The following is a 25101-nucleotide window of genomic DNA, read 5'->3' as shown; positions in this document are numbered from 1 at the left end:
TTGTCATTTTTGGATTTTTGAATGACGGCCATTCTGACTGGTGTGAGGTGATACCTCATTGTAGTTTTGACTTGCATTTCTCTGATAATTAGTGATATTGAACATTTTTTCATGTGCTTTTTGATCATTTGTAAGTGCAGATTTAAACAAATCATGTGGAGAATAAAAATACAAAGCAGAACTTATACTCTTCAAACTATTCACAAATAGTGAAGATGTGGGAAACTCCCAAATTAATCCTATGAAAAATTCATCACCCTGATAGCAAAGCAAACAAACATACTACAGGCAAAGGGAACTTCAAGCCAATAAATTTGACAGATTTAGATGCAAAAATTCTACAAAATATTATTAGCAAACTAAATCCAGTAATAGCAAAAATGAATCATCCACCATGATCACTTGGATTCATGGCAGGGTCACAAGAATTGATCAACATGAAGAAATCAATCAGTTTGATACACTACATTAACAAAAGGAAAAGAGAAAATGACGTGGTCATCTCAATAAATCCATAAAAATTATTTCAGAAAATTCAACATTTATTTATTAAAACAACAACAGCAACAACAACAACAACAACAACAACAACAACAACAGAAAACTCTTTCCAAAGTAGGATTCAGGAAACATATCTCAACATAACTAAAGTCATTACTTACAAACCCCAGACAATGTAATATACAAAAGTGAAAACTGAAAGCCAAATTAAGGAATAAGACAAGGATGCCCGATCTCACCATTTCTCTTAAACACAGTATGGGAAGTCCTAGTAACAGCAATTGGACAAGAAATAAAGTTAGTCAAGTTGGATTGAATGAAGTAAAACTGCTATTATTTTGGATGACATGATAATCTATATAGAGATCCCTAAAGATTCTCCACACCAGAACAACTAAAACTAATAAAGGCATTTAGCAAAGTATCATGATTCATGATTAATATAAAAAACTGTCACATTTCTTTACACTAACAATAATATATTCCATTATTTTTAAAAATCCATATGAAATCAGATCAAAACATGAAAAACCTAAGGAAAATCCAACATAATAAAATCTATAGGACACTTATAAAGAAATTTGAAGATGATGCAAGGAAATGGAAAGAAATCTCAAGGTCTTCGTTTAGAGGAATTAATATTGTTAAAATATACATACTACCAAATATGTCTACAGATATAAATTTATTCAGATCGAACTACATGATATTTTCCACAGAACTAAAAACAGTCCTATGATTTGAATGGATCTTCAAAAGGACCAGAACTGCTAAAGAAACAATGAGTTAAAAGAACAAAGTTGGAGGCATAACCATAACCCTTCCTCATCTCAGATTATATTACAAAAATTCAGCAATCAAAACAGCACAATACTGGAAAAGAAACAAACATCTATATCACTGGAACAGAACATAGAATTAGGAATAAAACATCACACCTATGGTCAACTAAACTATGACAAAGGAAACAAAAATATACAATGCCTTAAAGACAGTCTCCAGCAAGTGATGTTGAGAAAGCTAAACAGTTACATGTAAACCAATAAAATTAGAACAATCCCTCACACTATACAAGAATAAATTCAAAATGTTTTAAATATCTGAATCTAATACATGACACAATAAAACTTCTGGAATCTAACATAGGCTAAACAAAACAAAAATTTTAGCAAAATTTTCTTATGTCACACTCCCAAGCTGAAAACAATAAAGTTAAAATAAACAAGTAGGTCCTAATTAAACTTAAAAGCTTCTAAACAGCAAAATATACAAAATGAAAAGATGGAGTTCAAATGGGAGAATACATTAGGAAACAATGTTATCAATAAGAGGCTAATTTCTAAAATACACAGAATGTTCATGCAACACCATTTCAAAAATCTACAAACAACTCAGCCAGAAAATGAGCAGAAGACAATTCTCTAAAAGGGACACACAGATGACAAACAGGAATATAAAAACGTGCTCACATTGCAAATCATTATACAAAGGCAAGACAAAAATAAAATAATGTTTTACCTCACACTAGTGAGAAGGGCTGTCATCCAAATGTCTACAAGTAATAAAGACTGGGGAAGTTGTGGAGAAACAGGGACTCTCCAATGCTGTTGGTGGGAAATAAAATTTGTGAAACAACTTTGGAAACATTATGGAAGTTCCTTTGAATAATAAAAATAGACCTATCATATGACACAGCAATCCCACTCATGGGAATATGAAACATAAAACCTGAAATTAAAGAATCCTAGGGTAAAATATAAGAAGTACACTCTGATATTGGATTTAATTTGATTCTACATATGCCTCCTCTGTCAAGGAAAGCAGAAGTAAAACTAACAAAATATGATTGTGTCACACTAAACAGATTTACAATGCAGAAGAAATGATCAATAAACTGAACAGTCAACCAACACAATGGTAGAACATATTTTTAAGTGATAATTTTCAATCAAGTGTTAATATCCAAAATATATGGCAAACTCTTACCCCAAAACAACATAAAAAAGAGCAAACAATCCAATTTAAAGAAATGTCCATAGGAACTGAATAGATAGATCTGAATCAATTTTCTTCAGAACACATACAGTTGGCTATAAAATACATGAAAATGTGTTCAGAGTTATAAATTATTAGGAAAGTCATAAACCTAAAATGAGACAAGACCTCACACTTGTTAGAAGGCTCTCATCAAAAAGAAAACAAATAGATGTTGGTGAGATTGTGGAGAAAAAGGAACAGCGTGGACACTGTTGATAGGAATGCAAAGTACAGATTCCATTGCATATATACATCAAATTTTCTTCATCCAGTTTTCTGTCAAGGGATGTTTGGTTTGTAGGCCCCTGTCTGAAGGTTCTAGAGAATAAGCCCATGGGCTGAACTGATAAACAATCTGTGAGGAATGTCACATATCCAGGCTGGATAACAAATGGTCTACCAAATATATCCAGTATGGATGGCTGGATAGCCTATGCTGGATAAGATCGTCAGAGGAGGATATCCCAAGACAGGCAAAGCCAGCTGGATAAGAGATGGCCTAATTAATGAAGTTCCGTGATGAACTTTAAAACAATTCTTGATCATTTAACATCCTGCGCTTACTGCAGGGGCATGGGAACATAAATAGCTTAAGATTATTAACATTGTTATAACCTAGATTATATGTGAGGCATTGTGCATGTCCTATATAAACCCTTCTTCTAAGAATCAAAAAACAGAGAACTGCTTCGCTTCTATCCACACAGTGTTTGTGTGTAAATTATATCGTGCCAATGACAGGGCAAATTTAATTTGTTGGGAGTATTTTAAAAGGATGTTGTATTATATACAATGCTCTTTCCGCACTTATTGAGATGATTGTGTGAGTTTTATTTCTCATTCCATTAGTGTGGCATGTCACCTTTATTGATTTGAATATTTTGAAGTATACTTAAACCCAGGGATATATACCTTTACTCGTGTATGTTTATGATACATTAAATGTTTTGTTGAATTCATTTTGCTTGTGTTTTGTTGAGAATTTTGGCACATATGTTCATCAGGGATAATATTCTATTTTTTGCGTATAATGTCCTTTCTAGCTTTGTTAAGCAAATAAAGCTCACATCATAAAATATGTTTGGAATCTTTCACCCCCTTCAAACTCTTGGAAGATTTGGGGAAGAATTGGTGAAAAATTGTCTTCAATTGTATGACAGAATTCACCAGTAAAGGCGTTTTGTAAATTTTTTCTGGTTTTGGAAGTTTGGATTATTGACTTACTCAAACACACTTTTGCTCTATTATCTTTCTAATTACTTCTTGATTCAGTATTGGAAAACATATGTTTCTGGGAATTTGTCTTTAGTTCTAGGTCATTCAAATCGTTGGCTAGTGGTAATTTCTTATGATGTTTTGCATCTCTACAACATCAGTGGTAATATCTTATCTTTTATTTCTAATTTTATTTGAGTCTATATTTTCTTAGCCAACCTAAACATATGCCTAGTTTATGTTTAAAAGAAACAGACTTAGGTATATTTTTTTCTACCTTTCCAATTGCATCTCTTGTTATTTGCCATACTCTCATTCATTCAATTTTCTTCTTTATTCTTTTTGTTTTCTCCTAGATCCATGAGGTGTAAATTTAAGTAGTGTGAATCTTTTTATTTCATTTATTATTAAATATTTTTATTTAGTTATTATTTATATATTTATTTGCGTGTTTATTCATTTATTTATCATTGAAGTACTGCCATTTACAATGTGTCAATCTGTGGTGTATAGCACAGTGTCCCAATACATGCATATATTTATGTGCCTATTAAACATTACTTCACAATATTTGACTTACTGCCCTGTGTTATACAAGAGAAATTTTGAAAAAATTTACTTTTATATATAGAGGAAAAAATTTATGAATCTACAGCTCCCAAACATATCCTCTCACATCCCCTTTCCGCTGTAATCTTAAAATAGTTTAGTAAATCTGTGAGTGTGTTTCAGTTTTGTAGATGAAATCATAGTCTCCTCATCCAAATTTATTTTTAAGGTTCCGCATATATCATGTCATGGATTATTTTTCTTTCTTTTTCTGGCTTACTTCAATTAGAATGACACTTTTTGTGGACATCCATTTTGCTGCAAATGTCATTGTTTTATCATTTTTTAATGCGGAATATTATTCCATTGTGTAAATACGGGATAACTTCTGAATACTGTTATGTGTTGTTGGACAATTAGGTTGCTTCCATGTCGTGGCTCTTGTATATAGCACTGCAAAGAACATTGGGGTATAGATGTCTTTTTGAATTAGGGTTCCCTTTGATTTATACCCAGAAGTGGGATTGCTGGATCGTAAGTTAAGTCTATTTTTATTCTTTTGAGGAAACCCCACCCTGGTTTCCACAATGACTGCACCAAACTACATTTTTTCCAACAGTGTAAGAGGGTCATCTTTCTCCACAGATACCCCAGGATTTAATGTTTGTGGAATTTTGAATGATGACAATTGTGACTGTTGTGAGGTGATACTTATTATAGTTTTAATTTACCCTTCTCTGATAATGGTAGTGAGCAATTTTTTTTTATATATCTATGTGGCATTTGTATGTCTCTATTGGAGAATTGCTTGTTTAGGGCTTCTGCCCATTTTCAAATTGGGTTTCTTGTTTTTTTTAAGTATTATTAATAGTTTGTATGAAATCTTTGTAATTTGGAAATTAAGCCTTTGTCAGTTGCACATTTCTACATATTTTCTTTAATCCTGCAGGTTGTCATTTTGCTTTGTTTATGGTTCCCTTTGCTGTGCAAAAGCTTATAAGTTTAATTAGGTCCCATTTATTAATTTTGCTCTTACATCCCTTCCCTGGGTAGGCTATTCTAGGAGATCATTGCTGAGATTTATCTCAGAGTGTTTTGCCAATATTTTCTTCTAGGTGATTTACTGTGTTTTGCCTTACATTTAAGTCTTCAAGCCATTTTGAGTTTATTCTTGTGTATGGAGTGAAGGAGTGTTCTAACTCCATTGCTCTGCATGCTGCTATCCAGATTCCCAACATCATTTGGTGAAGAGATGGTCTTTTCTCTGTCATATTCCTGGCTACTTTGTCAAAAATTAATAGAACGTAGGCCTGTAGATTTATTCCTAGGCCCTCTATTCTGTTCTTTTGGTCCATAAGCCTCTTTCTGTATGAATATCTTGTCATTTTGTTCATTGTAGCTCTGCAATAGTGTATGGAGAACTGGTGGTTTATTCCTCCAACCTCTTTGTTTTTCATTAATATTGCTTTGGAAATTATGGATCTTTTATGACTCTATGTAAATCTTAGAATCATTTGTTTCAGTCCCAAAAAGAGAAGTTTGGCATAATTTGATAGGAAATCACATTAAGTCTGTGGATTGCCTTGGGCAATATGACCATTTTAACCATTTTGTTTCTTCCATTACGAGACCATTGGGTATGTTTTCAATTCTTCAAATCTTTTTTGATTTCCTCAATCAATATTTTCTAGTTCTCCATGTATATTTCATTCACCACCTTTTTGTACATTACTCTGGGTACCTTGCCCAGTTCCTTTTAGAGCCTTAGTAATTTTTTGTGAAGCTTTTACAGTTTTCAATATATAGTGTCATGTCTGCATATCATGACAATTTTACATCTTCTTTTCCAGTCTGAATCCTTTTATTTCTTTTCCTTGCCTGATCATTGTGGCTAGGAATTCCAAGACTGTATTGAATTGAAATTGTGAGAATGGGCAACCTTGTCTTGTCTCAGGTTTTTGTTGGAAGTGTTTCAGTTTTTCACCATTGAGTATTTTGCTTGCTATATGTTTGTCATAAATAGCTTTCATTATGTTGAGATATGGTCCCTCTAGCACACTGTTACAAGAACTTTTACTGTAAATAGGTGTTAATTTTTCTCAAATGTTATTTCTGCATCTACTGAGATGATCATGTGGTTTTTTGTCCTCTCGGTTATTGATATGGTGTATTAAAATTGATTGATTTATTTGCATAAGTTAAACCATCCTAGTTTTCCTGGGATGAAGTAACATTACCATGGTGTATAATCTTTTTTACATGCTGTTGGATTCTGTTTGTTAATACTTTCTTAAGGACATTTACATCAATGTTTATCAATGTTATTGGCCTATAGTTTTCTCTTGGGGTGGTGTCTTTGTCCTGTTTTTTATCAGGTAGATGTTGGCCTGATGGTGTGAGTTTGGGTGTACTCTCTCCATATCAATTTTTGGAATAGTTTATGGAGGACTGGTATGTATTTTTCTCTGTATGTTTGGTCAAATTCCCCAGTGAATCTAGTTTGGTTTGAATTTTGCTTGCAGAGATTTTTTATTTTATTGATAATTCTATTCAATTTCTGGTGATCTGACAGTTCAAATGGTTAATTTCTTCTTGATGCAATATTGGTGGGCTGAATGTTTTCAAAAACTTCTCCATTTATTCCTGGTTATCCATTTTGTTTCCATACTGTTGCTCATGTTGTTCACTTATGATATTATGCAAATTTGTTGTACTCTTTGTAGTTTCTGCATTTTCATTTCTTATGTTATTTGTGTTCTCTCTCTTTTCTTGTTGGTGAGCCTGTCCAGAATTTCGTGAATTATGCTTACTATTTCAAAAAAGACTTTAATTGATTTTTTCTATTTTTTAATGTGTATTTCAATTCTTTCTTCATTGTTCTTTCTTATTTCTCTCTTTCTGCTGAGTTTTGGTTTTGTTTGCTCTTCTTTTCATGATTAGTATACATAGAACATTTGATTATATATTTGAAATTGCTCTTTTAATTTGAGGACGGTTGTCACTATAAACTTACCTCTTAAGCCTGCTTTAAATGTATTCCATTCACTTTGTGTAGTATTTTGACATATTTCTCAAGATATTTTTTAATTTCTTCTTTTACTTCTTCACCTCCCCTACTTGTTATAGTAACATGGTGTTTAATTTACATGCTGTCATTTTTTCACACTGTTTTTCGGTGAAGGATTTCTAGTTTCATGGTATTATACTCAGAAAAGATGCTTCAAATTTGTTTTATTTTCTTAAATTCATTGAGGATTCTTCTGTGCATGAGTACATAATCTTTTCTAGAAAATATTCCATGTGAACTTGAAAAGAATGTATATTCTGTTTTGGGGAGGAGTACTGTGTTGAAAATATGAACCAACTCCAATTATTTTATCGTATCTGTTTGTATCTTTTTTCCCTTATTTAATTTCTGTCTGAAAGACCAGTCTAGTGATGGTAATGGGGAGATATAGTCTCCGAATGGGATTGTGTTCCCATCCATTTCTCCCTTTTCATCTATTAGTATTTGCTAAATGTATTTAGGTGCTCCTATATTGAGTGCATATATCTTAATGAGTTTAATACCCTCATTTTTTATTTCTCCTTTAATCATTATTTCATGTCCTTGTTTATCTTTCTCTATGACATTTTTTGTAAAGTCTATTTTGTGTGAAGTCTGTACTGCTAGTCCTGCTTTCTTGTCATGTCCATTTGCATTCAATATACTTTTCCATCTTCTGACTTTCAATTAATTTTTGTTCCTCTTACAAAAGTGGGACTCTTGTATGCTTCATAATGTAGAGTCTCGTTATATTATCCCATCTGACAATATATATCTTTTGATTCAAGCACTGAGTCCATTAACATTTGTGATAATTATTGATAGACTGGTGTTCATTTCCATTTTGTACTTCATTTTCCAGTTGATTTGGTATTTCCTTTTTGTTCATTTCATTTTCTTTTTGTGGCTTGATAAGTTTTCTTCTATTATCTTGGTTTCTTTTTGGCTTTGTGACTTCATTGTAAGTTTTGACTTATGGCCACCCTGTTTTGTATGTATATTGACCCTTTATTTATCTTTTTATTTTAACTGATAGGAATACAAATTCTAACCCCTTCTATGGAGAACAGAAATAATAAGGAAATACTCTTTATTGTCCTGTTTCACTCTCTGATCCTTAAAATTTTTGATGTCCTGTTCTGCAACATCATATTTATTCTATTGTAAGACATTGTAGCTATTGCCTTTCTAATTATGCCTTTCTCCTTTCTATAGAAGCCTGCTTCATTTTTTTTTTTAGAGTCGATCTTTCAATATTTCTTTTTCTGTTGCTAAATTCTTTTAGTACTTGCTTTAGTGGAAGTTATTTATCTCTCCTTCTATTCTAAAGGATAGCCTTGCTTGATAAATTATCTTAGATTACAGCTTTCTTTCATTCAGGACTTTAAATATGTCTTACCACTGTCTTCTGCCTGTTGTATTTGTGTAGTAAACGTGTTTACAAATATAATATATATAATTACATATATATGAATAGAATACATAGAAATGAAGTTAACAAATAAGGAGAAAACCTATACCTTAAAAAATAGAAAACATTGGTGAAGGAAATTAAAACTGACCCAAAGAAATGAAAATTCCTCTTATGTTAATGATGTGATACAATGTGGTTGAAACAAACATACTACCCAATGCAATCTACATTTTGCGTCATTCATGTCAAAGTACCCATGAGATTTTTCCAGTTAATAGAACAGTTAATTTCAAAATTTATATGTAACCACATAGACCATTAGTTGCCAATATAACCTTGAAAAAGAGTATTAAATCTAATAGTGTATAGTTCTCTGAATTAAACAGTCCAACAAAGCTTTAGTAATTTAAACAACATGAAACTGGCTCAAAAACAGACACCAATCCATAGAAGAGGATAGAGCAACCAGATATAATCCCTCACACCTATGATCAATTAACCCATGAAAAAGGAAGCAAGAGTATAAAATGAAGAATAGACATTCTCCTGAATAAGTAGTGCAGGGGAGATTGATCATGTAAAAGATAGATTAGAATAGATCCTCACATTGTATACAATCCATAAGCAGAGAATATCTTTCTATTTATTAGTTTATTTTATTTCTTGCACCTGTAATTTATAGATCTATATTTAGATCTTTTATTTCACTTATCAAATGTATTCCTAGTTTATTCTTTTTGGTATAAATATACACACAATTGTTTTCCTAATTTCTCTTGCTGATAGTTTGTTGTTACTATATAAAAATGCAATGGATATTTGTATATTGATTTTGTATTCTGCAAGTTTACTAAGTTTGTTCATTATTTCTAACAGTCACTGGAGGAGTCTATGGAGTTTTCTATCTATGCTTAATTATGTCATCTCTAAAAATTTTACTGCTTTTTTACAAGTTGGATGCCTTTTATATTTTTTCTTGACTAGTTGTTCTGGCTAGGTCTTCAAATAGTGTAATTTAGTACTTGTGAGAATGAACTACCTTTTCTTATTACTGGACCAGAGGAAACCTTCCTGTATGTTAAAATTGAACTTGATGATTGTCATGGGTTTTTCATATATGGTTTTTATTATGTTTAACTAAATTGTATTAAAAGTGAATTTGTTAAGAATATTTTTATAAAAAAGTAAAGATCAGATTTGTGAAAAATTTTCCTACATTTTTTGAGATTGATGTTTTTGAATTCTCTGCTTTTTCAGGGATTGTATCACATATATTGATTTGAATTTGATAAGTAATATTTATGAATCAGGACTAAATCCCTCTTAACTATAGTTTATAATACTTATAATATATAATGAATTCAGGTTGCTAATATTTATTTAGAATGGAATGTTCACATACTGAAAGAAAAATTTACATTACAGATTGAGTTTACATTTATTTATTAAAAAATTTTATCCCTCATTTTTAATTTGGCTTATGTTTAAAGGAATTTATTTCTAAATAAAGAATATAACTTTTGATAGAACTGGATTTTCTACAGTTTACTGATACAGAACATAGTTATTATTTACATTTAGTGAACAAAACACTTGCCTTGAAATGCCATATTTTACTAACAATGTCAAATGTTTCAGGACTGAGATACATATTCCTTCCAAAAATGCATTACCTGGTCTTTTCCACCCCAAATCACATATAGTGTTATTTATTTGTTTTTTGATTGTTTGTTTACCCCTTAATGGAGGCACTGCTTATTGAACCCAGGATCTTGTGCATAAGTGTACTTATAAACATCATTTTAGAACACTTAACAGAAGCCACAATTGAATGGATTATAAAGATGGAAAGAAAATTTATTGTTTCTAGGGACTGAAAAACCTCTGATTGAATGAATGGCAAAAATAAACATTCGTAAATATACAATAAGTTTCTCTCTTTTGTAATTTTAGAGTAGAATATTAAATTACATTTGTTTTACTTATAGAAATGAATTACAATTTAAATCAAAAATTCCGCCTTTTGGGATTTCTTAAATTTGATGCATTATTTTTATCTAATTTTATTTCATAATTATTTACCATTTATTTATATACAAAACAAATAAACTGACATTTAATCTGCTCATGTTTTCAATATTGAACTACTTATTATATAGTACACAGATAAATACCTACTTCCATTTCCTAATCAAATTATGTTTCAATTTAATTACAAATGATATTGAAACAGATATATATTTTCTGTACAAGTTTTACATGAATTTCACTTTAAATTCCAAAACTTTAAAGTTATTTTATATAATTTGTGCTATATTTATACTCTGTTCACAAATCTGGCATAAATTTCAATACAAAAGTATGGAGATTGGTTTTATTTCATACACCCCAAAACTAAATTATTTATAAAAATGTGTTGGGATAATATTTGCAGATCACACTGTAAAAAAATCATCCTATATGTTTCATTTTAACTGGATGAATGACAATTAAGCACTGGCTGAATGTTACACTTGAGTTGCTGGGATACCAGTCGTTTTGTGATGTCACAGCTTCTCAAGTTGAGAACCATTGTGAAGGCCTAGCAGTTTATCTGTTCAGGCCTGCCAAAGCAGCATTTGAAGCTGCAGTCCTCAAAATCATGCAGATTAGAAATGTAGCTGTAGAAAAAGTTATTTGAGATGGCACGTATTTCTTCAGAAATTCAAGATATGTCTCATAAAGATGGACCAACTGGCTCAGGAAACTCCGGTAGATCTCTATTGTGTGATCAAACATTCTCTGGGGACTTGGACTTGAGTTCTATGATTGAAGAAAATGCTTTTCAGAATTTGTCTGAAGAATCCTTGATAAAAAGACCATGTTACACACATTGTGTCTCTGAACCAGATGAAGATAATGATTTTGGTTCTCTGACATTTCCAAGAAAGCTCTGGAAAATGTCTGGGAGTGACCAATTTAAATCCATCTGGTGGGGTGATAATGGATCTTCCATAGTGATTGATGAAGTTGTCTTGAAGAAGGAAGTTTTGGAAAAAAGGCCCCTTTCAGAATATTTGAAACTGGAAGTATGAAAAGTTTACTTAGACCCATTAACTTTTATGGGTTTAGGAAAGTGCGGCAGAAATTTCAAAGATCTGCTTGTCTAGTTGACTTTCTAGCAGAAGAAAAAGAAGCCTCTGTTTCAAGCAAGGTATACACAAATTTTAGTTACGAATTGGTAACTTATGTATAAAATTTTATTTTGTACATCAATCTATGGTAATATAAATGTAAAGCTAGATTTTGAAAATTGTATAAAACTATTAAGGCTAAAATACTTTACTCTAAAAAATGAGGACAGTGCCTTAATTATTCAAGATTATGAGAAACTTTGCTTACAACTATGAATCTTTCCTGAAATTCATATAAAGGTATTAAAGCTGCTTTTCAAAAGTGGCATTCACCGTTACTGTAAATGCTAACATTTAAATTTGATGACTATAATAATTAAATGTGTATTTTCCAAATAAGGAACTTCAAAATATTGTTAGCAATGTTCATATTTTGATGATATTATCCTTGTATAGTAAACGTGGAATCAGGTTTTATACATTAGGCTTATTGTAGTCTTGTATTTTGGTATAAATATTACTAAAATGTTTCTCCTTTGGTTATAGCTGCACTTTTATCATAATCCAAATTTTAAACGAGGCTGTCCCCAGGTTTTAGTGAGAATAAAAAGAAGAGTTGGGATTAAAAATTCCTCTCTGGTATCTTCATTGCCTGAAGACTTCAAAGAGCAGCACTTTAAAGCAGGGTATAATGTGGATAATAATAATTCTGAATTTGTGGCTGACACTATTGAAGAAAGTGCATTTTTACCTTCTGCAAATTTAAACATGCCTCTAATGAGAAAGCCCTCTACTAGCCACATAATTGGTGATACAACTACCCCGATCAGAGGTGATTTTTCTCCTCCATCATCAATGTCAGACCAACAGAACAAATTGCAGTGGATCAACGAGCTATTTTCAATCAGTTGACCACTGTCCATGGGCACTCTCAAAGCAGTTACAATGAAATAAATGGCCGTGTTGTGAACTCCATTTGAAGTAGAATTTCTACTTCTCAGTAGAGTATCTTATCTCCCAAACAGAGCAATTATTTTGGACTGATGTTGGAGCCTTCTACTTTTCCAAATACATATCAGAACATATCTGCAAATGAAGGTCATTTTTCTAAACTTCAACCAGGGTGCAACCCACGCTTTCCAGTGCCAGTGATAGCTGATACATCAGCTACTTCCCTTTCAAGGCCAACTCATCAGCCATCTTCAGTTTATGAACGTCATCCTAATAACAACTGATCTACCAGAGAACTACCAGATTATGCAGGGAACAAAGATTATAACTGATGTTGGCAAATGTCGACAACTGTCTGCTATTTTCTTATTTGAACATTAAACATAGATGTGTACCTGTATTTTCCTTAGTATTTTTTAAAAGAATTAAGAATTAAATGGGAGACTAACTTGCCATTCAAAGAAAAAAAGAGATATTTGTTTGATATGATCTTAGATGGAGCAGTATGGGAGTAAATTTAAATATTTTCATGTAAGGAAAAAGAAAAAATGGAAGAATTTGGAAAAATAATAAAACATGGAGAGAGGGAAAAGTACCAAGTGGTTTCTGGTTCATCCTGGAAAGTATTAAATGTGTTAAGTTAGGATAGTTTGGAACAGGAGATACATTCAGGAACCGGCCCAGGGATCATGGTCTCTATTATGTCATCCCTGGAATCAAAAAGGTCACATGATGTATTCTCAGATGGCACATTCAGCATGTGGTAGAATTTAAGAAGTAATTTATCTATGGTCTTCTTTGTGCTGTTCTCAAAGCATTCCAATTGGTGCTTTCATTTCCTGCCCTCAAGAGTCTACACTATATTTTCTAGTTATTAATTTATGTTGCTTTTATGTTCCAGCCAAAGAAGGTTACATCCTCAGGGTGAAACTTAATGCCTTTCCAAATCTAATCACACAAAATTAACTCAACTTAGCTTAGTCATTACTTTATAAATCTGGCATCTGACTACCTTGACATATCTTTATGTTTCAGTGTATCTGGATATATATCCAGGCAAATGCTTCTCAACCATGTTAGCTCAAACCTCAACAGTTTTACTCCAGCTCATACTTGGACGTTGGGTGTCCTCATTTTACATACTTAGACTATCCTCCTCTCAGCACAGAAACCACCTCCTCCAGATGTTTTCTGTCTATCCCACTTTCCTAGTCTATCTTGGATACCACCACAGTAAGCACAGCACATGCCACAGGATGCATTTTAGTATTTAGTGATTGAAAAATACATGTTGACTTTAAGCAATATCTACTTTCCTGAAACAACAAAACTCTTGGTTTTCAAACTATTTCGTTATGGTCTTTACACCACAAACTAGCTCTTTTCATAGTGCAAGGACTAGTCACTCAAGACAGTAATTGGAGGTAGGTACAGAAGACTATGTATTATTTTCTTCTCAAGTCATACCTCCATAGGCCTAAATCATTCCTTTCTCATTTGTTGGATATATTCCTGTCTCTTCATCACCCACCCATCCCAAAAAATTTGATTCTCTTCCCCATACCAATAACTATATTGCCTTCTAATTAATTTACTTCTTAGAATCAGAGCTTTTCCAGAAGAGACACTGCCATTGCAAACATTTAATGTAGGTTTATATACCCCACATAACTTGTGCCCCTTCTAACCTTCACACAGGAAATTTCTAAGATGTACTATTCCCTTGGATGGGGTGGTGGTATTCAGTAATCAAATTGCAATCTAAAATGTGTGGACTAGAAGGAGGTGAGGGTGATAGAATTAAAAATTTGTCCAAGTGCAAGAATACCAAATTTCTGCAGATATTAAGAAATATAAAATATTCATGGAAGTCTTTGACGATTTCCCATTAATTTAAAATAAAAAGCGAAGCATTTTCAGAATGTGAAATGCCCTGAATTGCTGGAAAATTGTAGGCTAGGTCAGGGACCCTAAGGCTTCTGCTTACAATGATGCAGCCAGTGTCAGCTGATAAGACTGGAATGGTAAAATTGAGTCCTGAAAATTTGTCACCTGTTGTGAAGAAAGCCTTTGATATTGTGGAGAATGGGCAAATGGGCCAGGGTTAACTCTAGCAACATCTCACCAAAATGACCTATACCAAGAGAAGAAAAGAGACCACTTGCAGCTGGAGAACTGTGTCTGGACAGCTGTGGTTCTTCCTACAACAGAAACATCAAGCTTTTAAGTTTGTCAGCTGAACTCTGATGGTGGCTATGTTGTTGCTTACATTAGCAGTCTGGGGTTCAGATGGGCTGGTTCAGCAGCTAGTTTCCAGCTTGCTTATCAGACAGTGGGTCTTACCGTGATCATCTTAACCAGGTTCTATACTGGTAAGTCAAAAGCTACAGTTTACTTTCAAAATTAGGAATCGTAAAGAAGAATATTCTTTGTTTGTCCATCTGTAGTTTTCTACCTGGGAAAAACTAGACTTTTGACCAAAGTACAAAAGTTGGCTGGTGCTTTGAAATCTATTCTCTGAGCTCTGCCCACTGAAATCTTCCCACAAAATACTACAAGTCTCTCTACAACTGTGTGTGTGTGTGAAGATGGATTGTTAAGCAGTAACTAAGTTTGTCTTAGTTGAGTCATCAGTGAATTATTCCTCTGCAACTGTTAGAATCTCTCTGAATTAAGAGTTTCATTGAGCCACCAGATTTTCTTCTGATCAGGGAGAGGTAGATTATATTTCTCCCAGTATAATAATTGTTACCTGCTCATTGAATCCCGAGCTGATGTTAGGGCCATGCCTCTAAACCCTTGAATGGGACTGAGGCATACACATTCTCCAGTCCCCAGAGCCCAGCACAGGACTGTATCACCTTTTTAATTTAAGCTTATGTCTAAGTTTTTCTCTTTTAATTCTCACTGTTGACACAACATATTTTGGCTTGGAACACACGTTGACTAATTTGTAGGGTCTGAACCACTGAATTATTCCCATTCACCTAGAAATTGCAATAACTTTTCTTCCCTTGGACTACCTGAAATAGAGTGAGCATAGTCATCATTTTGAAATCAGTCCCCAGTCCTAATAATGCAGAAGCTTTACACTACTTTGCCCAGCACTTGAGCAAGAATGTTTGTTGTGGATCTCAGGGATTACCCTCACATTCCATAATGCAGCCATGAGAAAACACAACATTGTTATCCAAAATCAAGTCTTTGTTAGTATTGCATTCCCATTGCAAAACAGTTAAGAATTGTAGGAGTTCTGAGATTTAAACATGCTTAGATTTTTAGCAACCTAGCATGTTCATTTCTTACAGATGCTGTCGGGGAGATGAGACCATCGGTCAGAGACAGTGAACTTTATCACTCACAGCAAGAGCAGCCAGTTTTAAATTTGTATCCATTCCCTAATCTCAGATGAATACACATATTGAAATTTTGATGCCTACAGAAGCAGTGGGCTGTTAAGATGAAGAATGTTTAAGGCATGGCAAAACTCTTATTTTATTACTATCTTTATGTATAACTTATTAGAATCACTTATTTATTAGTATCTTTACCTAGGATAAGTATATCATAACTCACGTTTACTTGCTGCAAATACAATCATGAGAAATGACATGGGAAAAACGACCTTTGAGTTTCCATTTCTCCTGCTTTTATTGAGATATAATTGGCATAAAACATTGTGTAAGTTTAGGTGCACAGGATAGCGATTTGATATACAACTATCATGTAATATATATCATAGCAAATTTAGGGAGAATTCATTACCTCATTTAGATAAATTTTAAAGAAATACAATTTGTATCTGGTTGTGATGAGAAATCTTATTGTCTAATCTCTTAACAACATTCATATAGAACATAAAGCAGTATTACTTGTAATTTTGAAGTTAATATGGGGCATCCCTAGAACACGATTATTTTAAGGCTGGAGGTTTGTAGCATTTGAGTGAATTAAACAAATCCTCCTTTTCCAACCCCTGCCTTTGTAAATTACAAATCTATTTTCATTTACTATAAGCATGTTTGTTTGTTTTTGAAGTGTACTTTAATCTATAACTCTGCGTTAGTTTCTCCTACACAACATAGTGTTCACTATTTTTAATACATTTCAAACTGTTCTCCAGAATATATCTAGTTATGATATGTTGCTATTTAAAGATATTTCATAGTTATTGACTATTCCCCATACAGTATATTTCTTGTCCGTGATTCATTTAATTTGCAACTGGAAAAATTTCTCTCTTAATTTTCCTCAAATTTTTCTTTTCCTTACCCCATTTCCCTCCTTCTTGTGAACAACCTGTTTCTTTCTATATGTATATCTCATTTTCTATGTTGTTAAGCTCATTTGTTTAAAATTTCAAATGTGAATAAAATCATTCAGCAATTGTCATTCCCTTTCTGACTTATTTCAGTTAGCATATTACACTCTTGGTCCACCCATTTGTTGCAAATGACAAAACCTTGATCTATTTAGACTTGAATAATAACCCATTGTATTTTTATGTGAGTGTGTATACATATACATATATATATATATATGTATACTGCATATATATATAGTTTCTGTGTGTATGTGTATATATATAAATATAGGTAAATCTGTAGTTAAATGGGTAGATATATATTTTATAAACACATATCTTCTTTATCCATCATCTTTTGAGCAATTAATTTGCTTGTATATCCTGTCTATTGTGAATAATGCTGCAGTGAATATGTGGTTGAATTTATCTCTTCTAATTAGTGTCTTTATTTTCTTGGAATTAGTATCCAGATATGGAAATGTAGAATTATATTTCATTTTTATTTTTAAATAAATTTCCATGTTGTTTTCCACAGTGGCAGCACATATTTCCATTCACTCCAGCAGTGCATCAGGGTTGTTTTTCTTACATCCTCACCAAGACTTATGTTTGTTAACTTTTTGATAATAGTCATTCTGTCAGGCGTGACATAAAATCTCATTGTGTTTTGGACTTGCATTTTTCTGATGGTCAGTGATGTTGATCGGTTTCATGTGCCTGTTGGTTACCTTTCCCCCACTGTATATTCATTTTTGTAATGGGCTAAATGACCATAAGTGTCTGATTTCATTTTCAGGCATTCTTTGTGTTCTAATATTCTGCTTGTTCTGTGTCACTACTGTATTCTTTTTATTACTGTAGCTTTGTATTATAGTTTAAAATGAGGGACAGTGATATATCCTCTTTGTTCTTTGTCAAAGTTGTTTGTGTTTTCAGTCTGTTTGTATTCTTTTCTTTCTTTTTTTTTTAGTGATTTCAATTCTTTTGTCTTTACATGCAAATTTTTGAATGATTTATTGTAAGTGTCTGAAAATGCCCTTGGTATTTTGATAGGCACTGAATTTATTTTGTGCATTTTCTTGGCTTATGCTGTCATTTAAAAAATATATTTTTCCTCATCTATGAACACAATTTATCCTTTCATCTGTTTGCATTATCTTCAATTTCTGTTATAAATATTTTATACTTTTCTGAATACAGGTCTTTTACCTCTTTGGTTGGATATATTTTTTGATTTTTTTTGTAATGCAACTGTAAATGAGACAGTTCCCTCACTTTCTGTATAATTTAGCTTCTTGTTAGTGTGTAGAAATGCAAGATTTCTCTATGTTAATTTTACATTTGGAAATTTTACCAAATGCATTGATAAGCCCTAGTAGTATTGTGGCACCATTTATCGGATTTCTGTTTAAATTATGTCATCTGCAAGCAGATACTTTTACTCCTTTTCTTAATTAGCTATATTTTACTTACTTTTATTTTGGATAACTATGGCTAGAATTTCCAATACTATAACTAATAAAAGTGGTAAGAGTGAGCATTCTTCTCTTCTTCCTGCTCTTATTGGAGATGCTTTAAGCTTTTAATCAGTGAGTGTCATGTTAGCTGAGTTCTTGTGATATAAGACCTTAACTGTGTTGAGTTATGTTTCCTCATGCTCACTTTGAGGAGGAATATATTCATAAATAGATACTCAAATTGTCAATATATTTTTTGACTCTATTGAGTTGCCCATATAAATTTTATTCTTCAGGTTGTTAGTGTGGTGTATCATACTGAAAAATTTGTGGGCATTGAATCAATTTTGCATCCCTGGAATAAAATGGACTTAATCATAATGTATAATCCTCTTAATGTATTGTTTGATTTGCTGATAATTTAGTGATGATTTTTGCATCTATGCTTATCAGCAGTATGTAACCTGTAATTTTTTGAGGTATTTGTTCCAGTTTTAGTAGTAGTGTGATACAGAAATTTGGGGTTGGAAGCCTCCATTCCTCTCGAAAATTTTGGAATATGCTGAAAAGTATAGGTGATAGCTCTTCTTTAAATGTTTGGCAGAAATCACCTGTGAAGCTGTCTAGGCCTGGAATTTTGTTTCTTGGGAGATTTTGTTTAATTACTGATTCAATTTCATTAGTGATAATCTGTTCATATTTTCTTTCTCATTCCATTCTGGAGATTAGTTCTTTCATAGAAATTGTCCATTTCTTCTAGGGTTTCCATTTTGTTAGCATATTATTTGTTGTAACTTCATATGATGCTTTGTATTTCTTTGATATAAGCTGTAACTTCTCATTTATTTCTGAGCTTATTAATCTGTACTCCCTTTTTTGTTCATGTGTCTGGTTAAAGTTTATCAACATTATTTACCTTTGAAAAGCCATTATTTATTTTGATTAAATGTTTCTGTCTTTAATCTTTACTTTATTAAATTATGTTCTGACCTTTCAGCTGTCTTTCCTTCTACTAACAAAACTGTTTATTATTTTCCTACAAATTTTGTTTTAAAGAATATGTTGTAAGTGAGACATTTTTCTTATTTGAATAACTGGGATTATATTGCTATAAGCATCCCTATTAATACTGCTTTTTTTATACCCCATGGATTTTGTTTTCATTGTCATTTTTCTTTATATTTTTTTCTTTGATTTATACAGCAATCCAGTTGTTGTTAATATTGTATGATTTATCCTCTACACTTTACAATTTTTCTCAGGTTTTTTCTTTTAGTAAATTTCTTTTCTTACATAATTCATGTTTCTTCACAAAACAAGGAGAAAAATAATAAAATTTATACAAAAATTTGAAAGATCCAAATTTTCTAAAATTATATTTAAAATGAGCAAAGCTGTGGGTATTATCCTCCTTGAATTTATAATGTACTACAAAGCTACAGTAATAAATGCATCAATATATGGCACTTTAAAAACACATAGATCAATGGAACAAAATAAAGAGTCCTAAAATAAACCCACACACATATGGTCAATTAGTCTACAATGAAGAATGAAAGAGTATACAATGGAAAAAAGTTATTCTCTTCAATAAGTAGATCTGGGAAAGCTGTACAATACATGTAAAAGGAAGATGTAAGAGCACTTCCTTCCATAGTATACAACATAAAATAAAAATGGATTGATTTCCTAAATGTAAAGCCTGAAACTATACAATTTCTGACAAAGAACAGGAGCAGAAATGACTTTGAGATAAATCATGGCAATGCTTATTTTTGATCTGTCTCCAAATAAAAAAAAAAGAAAGGTAACAATTACAGTTTTTAGGTTACCAAGGAAAAAATATTGTATTATGTGTTACAGGGATTCTAATTCTTGTATAAGTGTGAAGTGCAAAACCTTTTGCAGAGCAAAGAAATCTTCAACAAGAGATATGATAACAGACAGAATGGAAGGAAAAATTTCAGAAAATGAAACCAACAAGATGTTAATATCCATAATATATATATGTCAAAATAGACTCAATATTTGAAAAAACAAAACACCAACTTGAAAACAATTGAAATATCTTCATGGAAAATTTTCAAAATGAGACTTGTGGATGATTTTCATGCTCAAATATAGAAACAAAACATTGCTATTCATTAAGAAACATAAATCAAAACCAGAATGGAATATAATCTCACAGCAACCAAAATGGCTATTAATAAAATGTCTACAAATGACAAACTTCAATAAGAATTTTGAGAAGAGGTAAACTATGTACACTCTTGGTGGAAATATAAATTGATGCATCCACTATTATAAACGTGTGGACAATGCTCAGAAAATGAGAAATAGAAGCATTATATGTTGCATCAATTCCAGTTTTTGGTATAAATCTGAAAAAAAAGAAAACATTAAATTAAAGTATATATTACCCCAATGTTCTTTACATCATCATTTATAGTAGCCAAGGATAGAAGCACAACTCAACTGCCCATTAACAGATTATTGGCTGAAGTAGATGTGAGATATAGATAACATAATAAATTCTTAGTCATTGTCATATTAAAAAATAAAATTCTGCCATTTGGAACAATGTGACTGGACCCCAAGAGTGTTGCACATAGGAAAATAAGTCATACGGAGAAAAACACTCTACGTTGTCACTTAAATGAGGAAAAAAGATATAAGAAAAATAATCAAAATAAAGGAACAGGATGACTTATATATGTGTAGTGTACCAAGTAGTGGTTTCCTGTGGGGACAGAGCAGAAGGATGGAGAAGACAGATATGTGCAAGCTACTAGTAATAAATTAGATAACCAACAGGGCTATATTTACAGCACAGAGAAATATTTTAATAATTTAACTGATTTTAAAGGGATTATAGGGTTATATTACAGTAAAATGTGCATGTAGGTGGGAAACACGTTAAAAAAAACCAGGGAAATCAAAATATTTTGTAGTACTATGATATTAAGGTAACTGATTTATTCACTTTCTATACTGTTTTCATAATGTCCTTGGTAGAATTTAAGCTTTTAATTGAAAAATTATACACTTTTAAATGTGACATAAGTTTAAACAATTTTTGTCTCTCCCCTTATATCTACAGTCAATAAAAAGTACACATCACAACAAAAATAAATACAACACAAAAGAATACTCTGGAATGCATGTGAATAGGTAGTTTGGTGGACTAAAACACACAAAAGAGGCTAAACTGTGGGAAGAGCAGATCTGGTGTATGCAACCAAGGCCCCCTGACTAGGATATATGAGTCCTCAATTTCAGAGAACCTAGTAGAAACAGGGTCTCAGCGGTTCACACAGCTTCGGCCTCCAACTACACCAGTACTCATGGTCACATGTAACTAGGAGGGAGCCACAATGGAGACAGAAATTCCATCCTTCAGACACTCAGACATTAATGAAACTGTCCCTACACCCCATTCACAGTGGTGGAGACAAGATACCTTGCAACACTGGACATAGGAAAGGCACTTGCCTGATTCTAAATACCCACCTGTTTTACACCTTTCCTCAATGTGTACACTGAGTCTCATGGGATATCAGATAAAAGGAAGGGTTCACCGGCCCAGTGACAAGAGTGGCATTAACTACCCGAGAAGTCTAAGAAGTGACAATGAAACCACATCTTTTATCCAGACAGTAGCGACTGGAAAGTGCCATTTTGAAATACTATCAGAGGTAGCTCAGGTAAGTAAAACCAAAATCTGTGCAATTTTGCAAACTACCAGAAAATAAAAGCAAGGACTCCAACTACCAATCTGTTATATAGTGTCATCAGAGCAATAATTTATCAAGATCATTACCAATCACACTAACTTTATAGGGCACTCGCACACACAGATACACAGACACAGACACCGACACAGACACACACGCACACGCACCTGTGCACACACACACACAAACACACGCACAATGTCAACCATGCAGCAAACAAACTTAAAGTCATAGTATATTGCCATATAACTAATAGAGAATCCATATAGGTGTCATTCAGAAACTCAATACAAAAAACAAAACTATGAAAGCAGTTTAGTGAGCTCAGGAATAAATGAAATGATGATAAGGAATACAGTGCCAAAGAGACTGAAACTATAAAATTACTAAAAATTATTGGAGGCAAGGAGAACTTAATAAATGAGATGAAGAATGCAACAGGAAGCATTGGATGAAGACTGTCTTTGTGGAAGAGGGATAAGCAAACTCACCAAAACAAAACTAGAAATGATAGGAGAGGGCAGAGATACAAGATAATAAAAAGTGAGGAAATTCAACAGTAGCCATCAGACTTCCTCTGGAAGTGCACATTAGAGAGGAATCCTGGAGGGAGTAAAAATTTAGAAGGCAGCTGATAGTTTATTTAAAGAAATAATAGTTGATAACTTCCAGAACATGTGTAAGGAACTGATATAAAATTCCGTGAGCCAACGAAACCCAATAACTTTAAGACAAAGGGACCTCCTTCAAGATATGTCATATGCAAATTGGCAAGTCAATGACAGAGTAATATTTTAAAGGCAGCCAAAAATAGTTATGATAATCTACAAAGGAACCCCCATTAGGTTATCAGCAGATTTCTGAGCAGAAAACATAGTCCACGGGTAAATAAAATTACATTTCAAACTACTGAAATAAGAAATCACTCACCCAATAATACTTACACAGTTATCACTTAGATATAAAGTGAAAATAAAGGCTTTTCCAGACAAACAAACATGAATGTGATGAGAAAAACAAAACCGAGACACCTTAAAAGAGGTGCAGAATAGAAGTCTTCCAAGAAATATAAAATGGCAAAAATGGGCAAAACATTGACCAAAATGCTAAGGAGAGACCATGAGAAATTTGCATCTGTTTCTTTCGGTATGTTTTTAAATGCTACTGTACCATATGTTTTAAAGAGAGAAAAATAGGAAATCAGGGACAATAAATATAGATAATTCAAACTGGTAACATGTTCACAACAGCAAAAGAAATAATATGAAACAGTAATTATAGAAGGTAAAGAGTAAAAACAAAACAATATTAAAGGAAGATTCTATCAGTAGAAAACAGGACTAAATTATACATCAGATATTTTATTTTAATTGAAGTACTGTAGATGTACTATATTGTGTAGTTTCAGATGTACAGCATAGCTTTTCTAATCATTTTGTAGATTATATTGCATTATGAATTACGACAATAATTTTAACCTACAATTATTTTAAACTATTGTGTATAACTCCATAATCTATACAGATTTTCCTTGTTGCTTTTCTCCCTTATGAATACTACTTTCTATCTGTCAATATTCAACCATTAAAAACTCTTTCCCTTCCACTATGGTAAACATATATTATTTCACGTATCTTTGAGTCTGCTTAAGTCTTGTCTAACTAATCTCTTTACCTCTCCAACATGTCTCTATCTACCTATCTATCTATCTGTCTATCTGTCTATCTCTCTACCAATCTATCATGTATTATCCTTCTATCTATCTATCTATCTATCTATCTATCTATCTATCTATCTATCTATCTATCTCTCTCTCTCTCTATCTCTCTATCTACCTATCTATCATTTATTATCCTTCTTTCTATCTATCTGTCATCTATCAATAGACAGCTATAGATAGATGTACACAGATATTTGTTATTCTTTAGATTCCACATATAAATTATATTATATACTTTTGTCTTTGTCTAAGTTACATCACTAAGCACATTATTTACCCAGTCCATTCAGGATGCTGAAATAGCAATGTGTTATACATTTTCATGGCTGAGTATTATTACATTGCATATTTATAGAAACATCATATCTTCTTAAGTCCATAGTCTACTGTGGACTCTTGGATTTCTTCCTTGTCTTGCATATTATAAACAGTGCTGTCATGAACATTGGTTCTTCTCAATTTAGTTATTTTTCCCCAGATTTTTCCTAGGAGAGGTATTACTGGGTCATATGGTAGTTAAATTTTTAGATTTTAAACAAACCTGAATAATATTTTCCAAAGAAGTTGTACCAATTTACATTTCTACTAAAGGTATACAAGATATTTCTTACCTACACATCGTCTCCAACACTATTTGTAGACTTTTTGATAATAGCCGTTTGTCCAGTGTGAAGTGATATCACATTGTGGTTTTGATTTGCAATTACCTAATAATTAGTAATGTTGAGCAATTTTATCACTTGCCTGTTACGCATCTGCATGTTTTCTTTGGGAAAAAATTAACTCAGGTATTCTGCTCTTGTTTTTGATTGGGTTTTTGTTTTTCACCTTGAGTTGTGTAACTTAAATCCATGTTACATCTATTAACATACATCTATTAACCCCTGGTCACTTGCATTGTTTGCAAATATGTTCTCCAATTACACAATCTTTTCATTTCATTGATTGTGTACTGAGCTGTACCGAAAGTTTCAAGTTTATTTACGTCCCACTTGTTTATTTTTGCTTTTATTTCTTTTGCCTTAGGAGAATGATATAAGAAAATAATCCTATGATAT

The 25101-nt window shown here is 32.3% G+C and overlaps 1 pseudogene; it reads left to right on the top strand.

Annotated features, from left to right (window-relative positions):
- The first annotated feature begins 11400 nt into the window (after positions 1-11400).
- Positions 11401-13064, top strand: LOC140695245 (heat shock transcription factor, Y-linked-like; annotated as a pseudogene).
- Positions 13065-25101: the final 12037 nt, after the last annotated feature.

The sequence above is a fragment of the Vicugna pacos genome, unplaced genomic scaffold (genome assembly GCF_048564905.1).
Source record: "Vicugna pacos unplaced genomic scaffold, VicPac4 scaffold_192, whole genome shotgun sequence".
In the NCBI taxonomy this organism is placed as follows: domain Eukaryota; kingdom Metazoa; phylum Chordata; class Mammalia; order Artiodactyla; family Camelidae; genus Vicugna; species Vicugna pacos.
Note: the sequence above shows the minus strand (reverse complement) of the source record. Positions and strands in the feature narration are given on the sequence as shown.